A 10,456-nucleotide genomic window follows, 5' to 3' on the forward strand; every position below is an offset into this window, starting at 1 on the left:
GAGCCAGGAGCAAGGTTGTGACAAGTGCAATTGAACTCCAAAAGGAGTTCTGGCCATCACATTTAAAGGGACCGCACACCTTTTTAAATGCCTTCCTTCCATAGGAAATAATGAAGGATGGGGCACCTTCTTTTGGGGCTCATAGAATTGGACTCCCAGGTCCAATCTTTTTGAAACTTGGGGGGTATTTTGGGAAGAGGGACTAGATGCTATACTGAAAATGTGGTGCCCCTACCCCAAAAAACAACCCCTCCAGAGCCCCAGATACCCACAGATCAATTCTCCATGATTTTCTATGGGAATAAATCCCCATAGGGAATAATAGAGTTCCCAGCAGACATTTCCTCCCCTCCCCCTGCTTTCTGATGACCCTGAAGCGGGGGGAGGGTCTCCAAACCGGGGGATCCCCTGCCCTCACCTGGGGATTGGCAACCCTACAGGTAGTACTTCCTTTTGTCTGTCCTAACTGGCAGCGGCTCTCCAGGGTCTCATACGAGGTTTTTCACGCCTACTTGTCTGGACCCTTTTTAGTGGAGATGCCGGGGATTGAACCTGGGACCTCCTGCTTCCCAAGCAGATGCTCTACCACTGAGCCACCATCCCTCCCCTAACTAGCAGTGGCTCTCCAGGGTCTCAAGCTGAGGTTTTTCACGCCTACTTGCCTGGACCCTTTTTAGTTGGAGATGCCGGGGATTGAACCTGGGACCTCCTGCTTCCCAAGCAGATGCTCTACCACTGAGCCACCATCCCTCCCCTAACTGGTAGCAGCTCTCCAGGGTCTCAAGCTGAGGTTTTCCACGCCTACTTGCCTGGACCCTTTTTAGTGGGGATGCCGGGGATTGAACCTGGGACCTTCTGCTTCCCAAGCAGATGCTCTGCCACTGAGCCACCATCCCTCCCCTAACTGGCAGTGGCTCTCCAGGGTCTCAAGCTGAGGTTTTTCACGCCTACTTGCCTGGACCCTTTTTAGTTGGAGATGCCGGGGATTGAACCTGGGACCTTCTGCTTCCCAAGCAGATGCTCTACCACTGAGCCACCATCCCTCCCCTAACTGGTAGCAGCTCTCCAGGGTCTCAAGCTGAGGTTTTCCACGCCTACTTGCCTGGACCCTTTTTAGTGGGGATGCTGGGGATTGAACCTGGGACCTTCTGCTTCCCAAGCAGATGCTCTGCCACTGAGCCACCATCCCTCCCCTTAACTGGCAGTGGCTCTCCAGGGTCTCAAGCTGAGGTTTTTCACGCCTACCTGCCTGGACCCTTTTTAGTTGGAGATGCCGGGGACTGAACCTGGGACCTCCTGCTTCCCAAGCAGATGCTCTGCCACTGAGCCACCATCCCTCCCCTTAACTGGCAGTGGCTCTCCAGGGTCTCAAGCTGAGGTTTTTCACGCCTACCTGCCTGGACCCTTTTTAGTTGGAGATGCCGGGGATTGAACCTGGGACCTCCTGCTTACCAAGCAGATGTTTCACCACTGAGCCACTGTCCCTCCCTCTCTGTTATTTGAAAGGGGAGGTAATCTGTTTACAGCCCTATCTAATACTTCGTTTGGCTACGGACACACTGAAAGTGAAAATCACAGCCGATTTCCTTGTTCTGGGCGGGCTCATGTGATGACACGGGGAAACTTTCTGGTAACTACAAGAGGCAGGGTGTGTGAGAGGTTCACTCGAGCGACGGCAAAAGCTGCGAGACAGGTAGGGGAAAGAGTCCTTGCTCCTTGCTGCTGTGCTGTTGGAAGAGCTCGCCTTCACCACATCTCCAGGCCTGGCTTTCTGAAAGGCGTTCTGAGGTGGGTACGCAAACTGAGCTTTTCGCCACATTTTCTCTCTTTTCGAGGCAGGGCCAAAGAGGAAGTGAGTTGTTCTTTGGAAACAGGGGGCAGGGGGCATTGTGGCTTTTTAATCGGAATGTGTATTTTGCGTGGGTAACACCTGCATCCTGCCCGAGCTGGCCCAGGCTAGAGAGATGTTGGAAGCTGAGCAGGGGCAGCCTTGGATGGGGATCTCCAAGGAAGTCCAGGGTTGCCGCGCAGAGGCAGGCAATAGGAAACCCACCTCTGTTCATCTCTTGCCTTGAACGGGATCTCCATAAGTTGGCTGTGATTTAATGATGCTTCATTTCTGCTCTGAGAGCCAGTTTGGTGTAGTGGTGAAGTGCTCGGACTCTTATCTGGGAGAACCGGGTTTGATTCCCCACTCCTCCACTTGCAGCTGCTGAGATGGCCTTGGGTCAGCCAGAGCTCTCTTATCTGGGAGAACCGGGTTGGATTCCCCACTCCTCCACTTGCAGCTGCTGGAATGGCCTTGGGTCAGCCAGAGCTCTCTTATCTGGGAGAACCGGGTTGGATTCCCCACTCCTCCACTTGCAGCTGCTGGAATGGACTTGGGTCAGCCAGAGCTCTCTTATCTGGGAGAACCGGGTTGGATTCCCCACTCCTCCACTTGCAGCTGCTGGAATGGCCTTGGGTCAGCCAGAGCTCTCTTATCTGGGAGAACCGGGTTGGATTCCCCACTCCTCCACTTGCAGCTGCTGGAATGGCCTTGGGTCAGCCAGAGCTCTCTTATCTGGGAGAACCGGGTTGGATTCCCCACTCCTCCACTTGCAGCTGCTGGAATGGCCTTGGGTCAGCCAGAGCTCTCTTATCTGGGAGAACCGGGTTGGATTCCCCACTCCTCCACTTGCAGCTGCTGGAATGGCCTTGGGTCAGCCAGAGCTCTCTTATCTGGGAGAACCGGGTTGGATTCCCCACTCCTCCACTTGCGGCTGCTGGATCGGCCTTGGGTAAGCCATAGCTCTTGCCAGTTGTCCTTGAAAGCGCAGCTGCTGTGAGAGCTCTCTCAGCCCCATGTACCTTTTGAGAGCCAGTTTGGTGGAATGGTTAAGTGTGCGGACTCTTATCTGGGAGAACCGAGTTTGATGCCCCCGCTCCTCCACTTGCACCTGCTGGAATGGTCTTGGGTCAGCCATAGCTCTTGTAGGAGTTGTCCTTGAAGGGGCAGCTGCTGTGAGAGCCCTCTCAGCCCCACCCACCACACAGGGTGTCTGTTGTGGGGGGAGAAAGATAAAGGAGATTGTGAGCCGCTCTGAGACTCTGAAATTCAGAATGTAGGGCGGGATATAAATCCAATATCATCTTCTTCTTTTGTTTCCCCCATTCATACTTCAGATTTTTGGGGCAAGCACAGACTTTCTTTTTCTTTTCTTTTTTCTAAAAAAAACATATATATCTACAGCATTTTGCAAATGGATAATAGGAACATGTTTTTACTGTCTCTGAATGATTCTCTGGGTCTTCTCCCAGGTCTGTTGTGTGATAATCTGGTCTGGAATTACCTGTTGATAGATTCAGGTGGGTAGAATCATAGAATCATAGAGTGGGAAGGGACCTCCAGGGTCATCTAGTCCAACCCCCTGCACAATGCAGGAAACTCACAGACACCTCCCCCTCAATTCACAGGATCCTCCTTGCTGTCAGATGGCCATCTAGCCTCTGCTTAAAAACCTCCAAGGAAGGAGAGCCCACCACTTCCCGAAGAATCATAGAATCCTAGAGTTGGAAGGGACCTCCAGGGTCATCTAGTCCAACACCTGCACAATATAGGAAACTCACAAATACTCCCCCCTAAATTCACAGGATCTTCATTGCTGTCAGATGGCCATCTAGCCTCTGCTTAAAAACCTCCAAGGAAGGAGAGCCCACCACCTCTCGAGGAAGCCTGTTCCACTGAGGAATCGCTCTAACGGTCAGGAAGTTCTTCCTAATGTTGAGCCGGAAACTTTTGATTTAATTTCAACCCATTGGTTCTGGTCCTACCTTCCAGGGCCAGAACCAATTGAAATTAAACTTGGGGATTAGCAAACACTAGAAATCAACCACTGCGTGTTTATGTTGCAATTAAGCAATTCCTTTCATCATGATGCAATTATATTATTATCGTCACAAACCAAAATTCATTAAATGTCCGTAGAAAAATCAAAAAGTTATTTCACACCACTCTTGTAAGGCAGTACTTTCACAACCAGAATGTCATTTCACATCACTCTTGCGAGGTAGGACTTTACAGCCCACTGTCTCAGTTCGCCTTTGCTTGAAAGACATAGACAGGACCACGCTTGTATATGATTCCTCCTACGGGTAGCAGACCAAAGTCTGACAGGTGTGGCGGCTACGCAGGTCCTAGGTTCAGTTCTGTGCTTCATTCACCTTCCACTGGCCACTTTCTTTTAGCTTTGGAACCCGCGCTAAAGGCAATGGCTCACACATTACAATACAATGTTACTTTGCAGCTTGCCTGAATTTTGGTTTGTGATGATAATAATAATATAATTGCATCATTATGAAAGAAATTGCTTAAGCATTTATTTGCAGCATAAAACCACAGTGGTTTATTTCTAGTGTTTGCCCACCTCTACTATCCAGTGACCCCTGTTTCATGCCCTGGCATAAACGTCTTGGGGAACCCTGCGATAAACTTGTGGTCACCTTTTGAGCAAAGCTATACTTTTGAACATTTACAACTTGCTTCTATCACAAAAGTAATGTTACCTACCTCTATAACTAACCCTTGACTTTGGAGGAAGTTGGCAAAAGATAAATCCCCACTTCCTGCAGTCTTTCTTTGTAGCTGAGTAAGCAATAACACCATAAAAGCCGTTCCTTTTTCAGAAAAGCTGAATGCTGTGCTTTTGCGTGTGAAATAACCCCAGGTTGGTTGTGGTGGAACAGACAATGAAGTTTGCATCTGGGTTCCTATCAGTCAGGGGCTCTGGTGGTGTCAAGGAAGTAACCGTATCTTAGACCAATTTCACATGGGGTTTGTTCTCCATGGCGCAGTGTTAAAGCTGCAGTTCTGCTGTCCTAAGCTCTGCTCACGACCTGAGTTCGATCCCCGGCGGAAGCTGGGTTTTCAGGTAGCCGGCTTGAGGTTGATTCAGCCTTCCATCCTTCCGAGGTCGGTCAAATGAGTACCCAGCTTGCTGGGGGGGAAATGGAGATGACTGGGGAAGGCAAGGGCAAACCACCCCGTAAAAAGTCCGCCATGAAAACGTTGTGATGCGACGTCACCCCAGAGTCAGAAACGACTGGTGCTTGCACAGGGGACCTTTCCTTTCCTTTGAACATATATGAACATATGAAGCTGCCTTATACTGAATCAGACCCTGGGTCCATCAAAGTCAGTATTGTCTACTCAGACTGGCAGCGGCTCTCCAGGGTCTCAAGCTGAGGTTTTTCATGCCTATTTGCCTGGACCCTTTTGAGTTGGAGATGCTGGGGATTGAACCTGGGACCTTCTGCTTACCAAGCAGAGGCTCTACCACTGAGCCACCGTCCCTCCCCTCCTTAAGACCAACAAAAGAGCCCCATGGTGCAGAGTGTTAAAGCTGCAGTACTGCAGTCCTAAGCTCTGCTCATGACCTGAGTTTGAGCCCCGGCGGAAGCTGGGTTTTCAGGTAGCCAGCTTGAGGTCGACTCAGCCTTCCATCCTTCCGAGGTTGGGAAAATGAGTACCCAGCTTGCTGGGGGGAAAGTGTAGATGTCTGGGGAAGGCAATGGCAAACCACCCCGTAAAAAAAAGTCTGCTGTGAAATCGTTGTGAAAGCAACGTCACCCCAGAGTCAGAAACGACTGGTGCTTCCACCGGGGACCTTTCCTTTTCCTTGTTCTTGGTGGGGAGCTCTTTTGCTCCTGAAGCTTCTCTCTGTTTCTGCACAAGTTGCCCCGGAGCTGCGATTTGGCGCGCCTCTATTCCGCAGCAAGCGAGATCCTCTGGCAAGCGGTTTCTGCTTGCTGTGGAAAAGCAGAGCGCCAACTAGCATATGAAAATGGAGAGAAGTCCAGGGGGCAAAAGGACTTTCCGCCCAGAACAAGCCCAAGTGCGAAATCGGTCACAGTTTCTCCTATTTAGGAATATCTTTTTTACAGCCAGGGTTGTTCAGCCGGGGAATCAGCTCCTGGGGGGGGGGGGTGTTGAGCTCCCCCTCACTCGCAACCTTGAAGCAGCGGCTGGACGGACCCTTGTCAGGGATGCTCTAGGTCAGGGTGGGGAACCTTTTTTCTGCCAAGGGCCATATGGATATTTATAACATCATTCGTGGGCCATAAAAAATTATCAACTTAAAAAACAGTGCTCCGCCGAGGGAGAATGATTCAGGCCGGCAAAATTCATGCAAATAATTGTTTTTCTGAAGTCCTTTCTACGTCCTCACATTATCATACCCGCCTGAACAGAGAAGCTATTGAGATTTACAAACACCAGCACAACTTTAACAGAAAGAAAGAAGGCATTTCCATCCACCAATCTTGGTATCCAGCTCTGCAAAACACCCTACAGACTATCTCTCTCGGCTTGACTTCGCGAACGAAGATTTAAGAAGGGTGCAGTAGTCCACGTCTGCTGCAGGCTCGCTGGTGGCTGACAAGACCAATGCGGGACAGGCAGATCCGGCCACAGTGGCTGCAGGGAAAAGTCTGATTTGGGGTTCGTGCTGTAGCAGTGCGATTCTTCCTCAATCTCCTTTTGTCCTCAAGGCCAGCTATGCGTGCATTCTCAAAGGAAGAGACAGCCTGGTGGATGGTGTGCCTCCATGCTTTGCGATCTGAGGCTAGGTCAGACCACTGGTGATGGTTGATGCGACAGGTGCCAAGGGATTTCTTCAAGGAGTCCTTGTACCTCTTCTTTGGTGCCCCTCTATTTCGATGGCCGGTGGAAAGTTCACCATACAGAGCAATCTTGGGAAGGCGGTGGTTTTCCATCCTAGAAATATGCCCTGCCCAGCGCAGCTGCATCTTCAACAGCAGTGCTTCGATGCTTGTAACCTCCGCCCTCTTGAGGACTTCAGTGTTGGTCACAAAGTCACTCCAGTGGATGTTGAGGATGGTGCGAAGGCAGCGCTGATGAAAGCGCTCAAGGAGTCGCAGGTGATAACGGTATAAAACCCACGATTCGGAGCCGTAGATGAGGGTTGTCATCACAACCGCTTTGTAAACATTGATCTTTGTGCCTTTTTTCAGATGCTTGTTGCTTCACACTCTTTTGTGCAGTCGGCCAAATACACGATTTGCCTTTGCCAGCCTGTTTTCAATCTCCTTGTCGATCTTGGCATCTGAGGAGATGATGCACCCCAGGTAGCTGAACTGCTGTACTGTCTTCAGAACTGATTCACCCACAGTGATGCAGGGAGGGTGATAATCTTCCTGGGGTGCAGGCTGGTGGAGAACTTCTGTCTTCTTCAGACTAACTTCTAGGCCGAATAGCTTGGCAGCCTCTGCAAAGCAGGATGTCATATGCTGCAGAGCTGATACCGAGTGGGAGACGAGTGCAGCATCATCAGCAAATAGTAGCTCTCGGACGAGTTTTTCCATTGTCTTGGAGTGAGCCTTTAGTCGCCTCAGGTTGAACAGGCTGCCATCAGTGCGATAGCGGATGTAGACACCATCGTCATCATCTAGATCTACTGCGGCTCTTTGAAGCATCATGCTAAAGAAGATTGTAAAGAGAGTTGGCGCGAGAACGCAGCCTTGCTTTACACCTGTGCCTATTGGGAAGGGCTCCGAGAGGTCGTTGCAGTGTCTGACTTGGCCTCGCTGGTCTTCATGTAGCTGGATGATCATGCTGAGGAACCTTGGGGGACATCCTAAATGTTCCAAGATTTGCCACAGGCCTTTCCTGCTAACGGTATCGAAAGCTTTGGTAAGGTCGACAAAAGGCACATATAGACCCTTGTTCTGTTCCCTGCATTTCTCTTGGAGCTGCCTGAGAACAAATACCATGTCAGTGGTGCTCCTGTTAGCTCTGAAGCTGCACTGGCTCTCTGGGAGGAGTTCTTCTGCAATGGTGGGCACCAGTCTGTTCAGGAGTATTCTAGCAAGGATTTTGCCTGCGATGGAGAGCTGGGTTATCCCCCGGTAGTTGGAGCAGTCTGACTTTTCTCCTTTGTTCTTATGTAGAGTAATGGTGATTGCATTGCGAAAGTCCTGTGGTAGTTTGCCTTGTTCCCAGCAGGTGACAAGTACTTTGTGAAGTGTGCTATGTAGTACTGTGCCCCCATGCTTCCAGATCTCTGGTGGGATTCCATCAACTCCCGCTGCCTTGCCACTTTTCAGTTGCTTGATGGCTTTAACAGTCTCTTCTAGTGTGGGGATCTCATCCAACTCTGTTTTCACTGGTTGAAGTGGGGTGAGGTGGATTGCTGAATCTTGAACTATGCGGTTGGCACTGAAGAGAGCCTGAAAATACTCCGACCACCGGTTCAGTATGGATGCCTTGTCTGTGAGGAGCACTTGGCCGTCTGCACTACGCAAGGGACTCTGAGCCTGATATGATGGGCCATATACTGCCTTCAGGGCTTCGTAGAACCGTCTTAAATCACCAGTGTCTGCACACAGCTGGGTTCTCTCTGCAAGCTTGGTCCACCACTCATTCTGAATGTCTCGAAGCTTGCGCTGGAGGTTGCTACATGCAGCGTGAAAGATTGCTTTTTTCCCGGGACAGACTATAAATTGCAGAAATTCACAGAACAACCAGAACATTCCACAGAACAATCAGCACAGTCAACAACCATCTTCCTTATCTTCACACCTCTTCCAACCCTCCCAGCAATTAACACAGAACAATGGTCACATTCAACAGCCAGTTTCCTTATCACTACCCTTCCAGGAAGCCCCACCAAGCAATGGGCACATCCACAAACCTATTGCCCTTTCACCACACCCCGTCCAGCCTAGAAATAGCAGCTCTCCAGCAGCCCTGGCCCCACTCAATGCACAGCAGCCAAGAAGGTCTGAGCGCCTGCTCCGGCTGCAACGCCACTGAGGATGTTCTCCGCAGCTGAGAACGAAACGTCTGGAAGGAAAACTTTCTCCAGTAGAACACGGCACTTGAGCCCAAAAGATTCTACAATGTTACCAGCCGTGAAAACCTGAAATCTTTGATAATTGTTTTTCTATTTGAAGTCATGTGGGGAGAGCGTAATCTGGTACACACACACAAACACACGGCCCGCCGCCCTAGGCAAATGCATAGGTCCAGGGCTTTTTTTACAAAAAAAACCCAGGAACTCACAGGGGTGGCCAAAGGTAGCTCTCCAGATGTTTTTTTGCCTACAACTCCCATCAACCCCAACCATTGGCCATGCTGGTTGGGGCTGATGGGAGTTGTAGGTAAAAAAAAAACATCTGGAGAGCTACCGTTGGCCACCCCCTGCATAGCATATTAGACCACACCCCCTAATATTAGCATATTCGGTCACACCCTCATTAGCATATTAGGCCACACCCTCTGTGATTCTATGAATTTATGTGTGGCACAGTCTAACAGCAGCGTTAGAAAAGAGCCAGAATCTCGGAGCACCTTAAGGACTAACAAAGTTTGTAGCAGAACAAAGTAGGAGTCGACTGCACCTTTAAGACTGACTTCGTTTCATTCAGAACATAAGGTTTCGTGTGCATGCACGCTTCTTCAGACGAGGAACGAGGCACAGTAAGCAGAGCCTCATACAGCTGGTGGGGTTTGGAATGCAAAGTGGGCTCACTTCTTCCAAAATCTTTAGGTTTCTAAGTCAGGCCTGTGTGTCCTATAGGCTCTGACTGTTCCAAGGCTAGCTATACATGTGTATGCGCAGATTTGTGCATCCAGAGCCAGTTTGGTGTCGTGGTTAAGTGTGCAGGCTCTTATCTGGGAGAACCGGGTTTGATTCCCCACTCCTCCACTTGCACTGGCTGGAATGGCCTTGGGTCAGCCAGAGCTCTGGCAAGAGTTGTCCTTGAAAGGGCAGCTTCTCAGCCCCACCTGGGGCTTTTTTTTGTAGCAGGAACTGCTTTGCATATTAGGCCACACCCCACTTATGTAGCCAATCCTCCAAGAGCTTACAGGGCTCTTCTTACAGGGCCTACTGTAAGCTGTTGGAGGATTGGCTACATCAGGGGTGTGTGGCCTAATATGCAAAAGAGTTTTTGCTACAAAAAAAACCCTGGCCCCACCCACCTCACAGGGTGTCTGTTGTGGGGGAAGAAGATGCAGGTGATTGTGAGCTGAGTGTTGGACTGGATGGGCCATTGGCCTGATCCAACAGGGCTTCTCTTATGTGACACAGAGTGTTGGACTGGAGGGGCCACTGGCCTGATCCAACAGGGCTTCTCTTATGTTCTTATGTGACACAGAGTGTTGGACTGGAGGGGCCACTGGCCTGATCCAACAGGGCTTCTCTTATGTTCTTATGTGACACAGAGTGTTGGACTGGAGGGGCCACTGGCCTGATCCAACAGGGCTTCTCTTATGTTCTTATGTGACACAGAGTGTTGGACTGGAGGGGCCACTGGCCTGATCCAACAGGGCTTCTCTTATGTTCTTATGTGACACAGAGTGTTGGACTGGAGGGGCCACTGGCCTGATCCAACAGGGCTTCTCTTATGTTCTTATGTGACACAGAGTGTTGGACTGGAGGGGCCACTGGCCTGA

Source organism: Heteronotia binoei, chromosome 1 (genome assembly GCF_032191835.1).
Source record: "Heteronotia binoei isolate CCM8104 ecotype False Entrance Well chromosome 1, APGP_CSIRO_Hbin_v1, whole genome shotgun sequence".
NCBI lineage: Eukaryota > Metazoa > Chordata > Lepidosauria > Squamata > Gekkonidae > Heteronotia > Heteronotia binoei.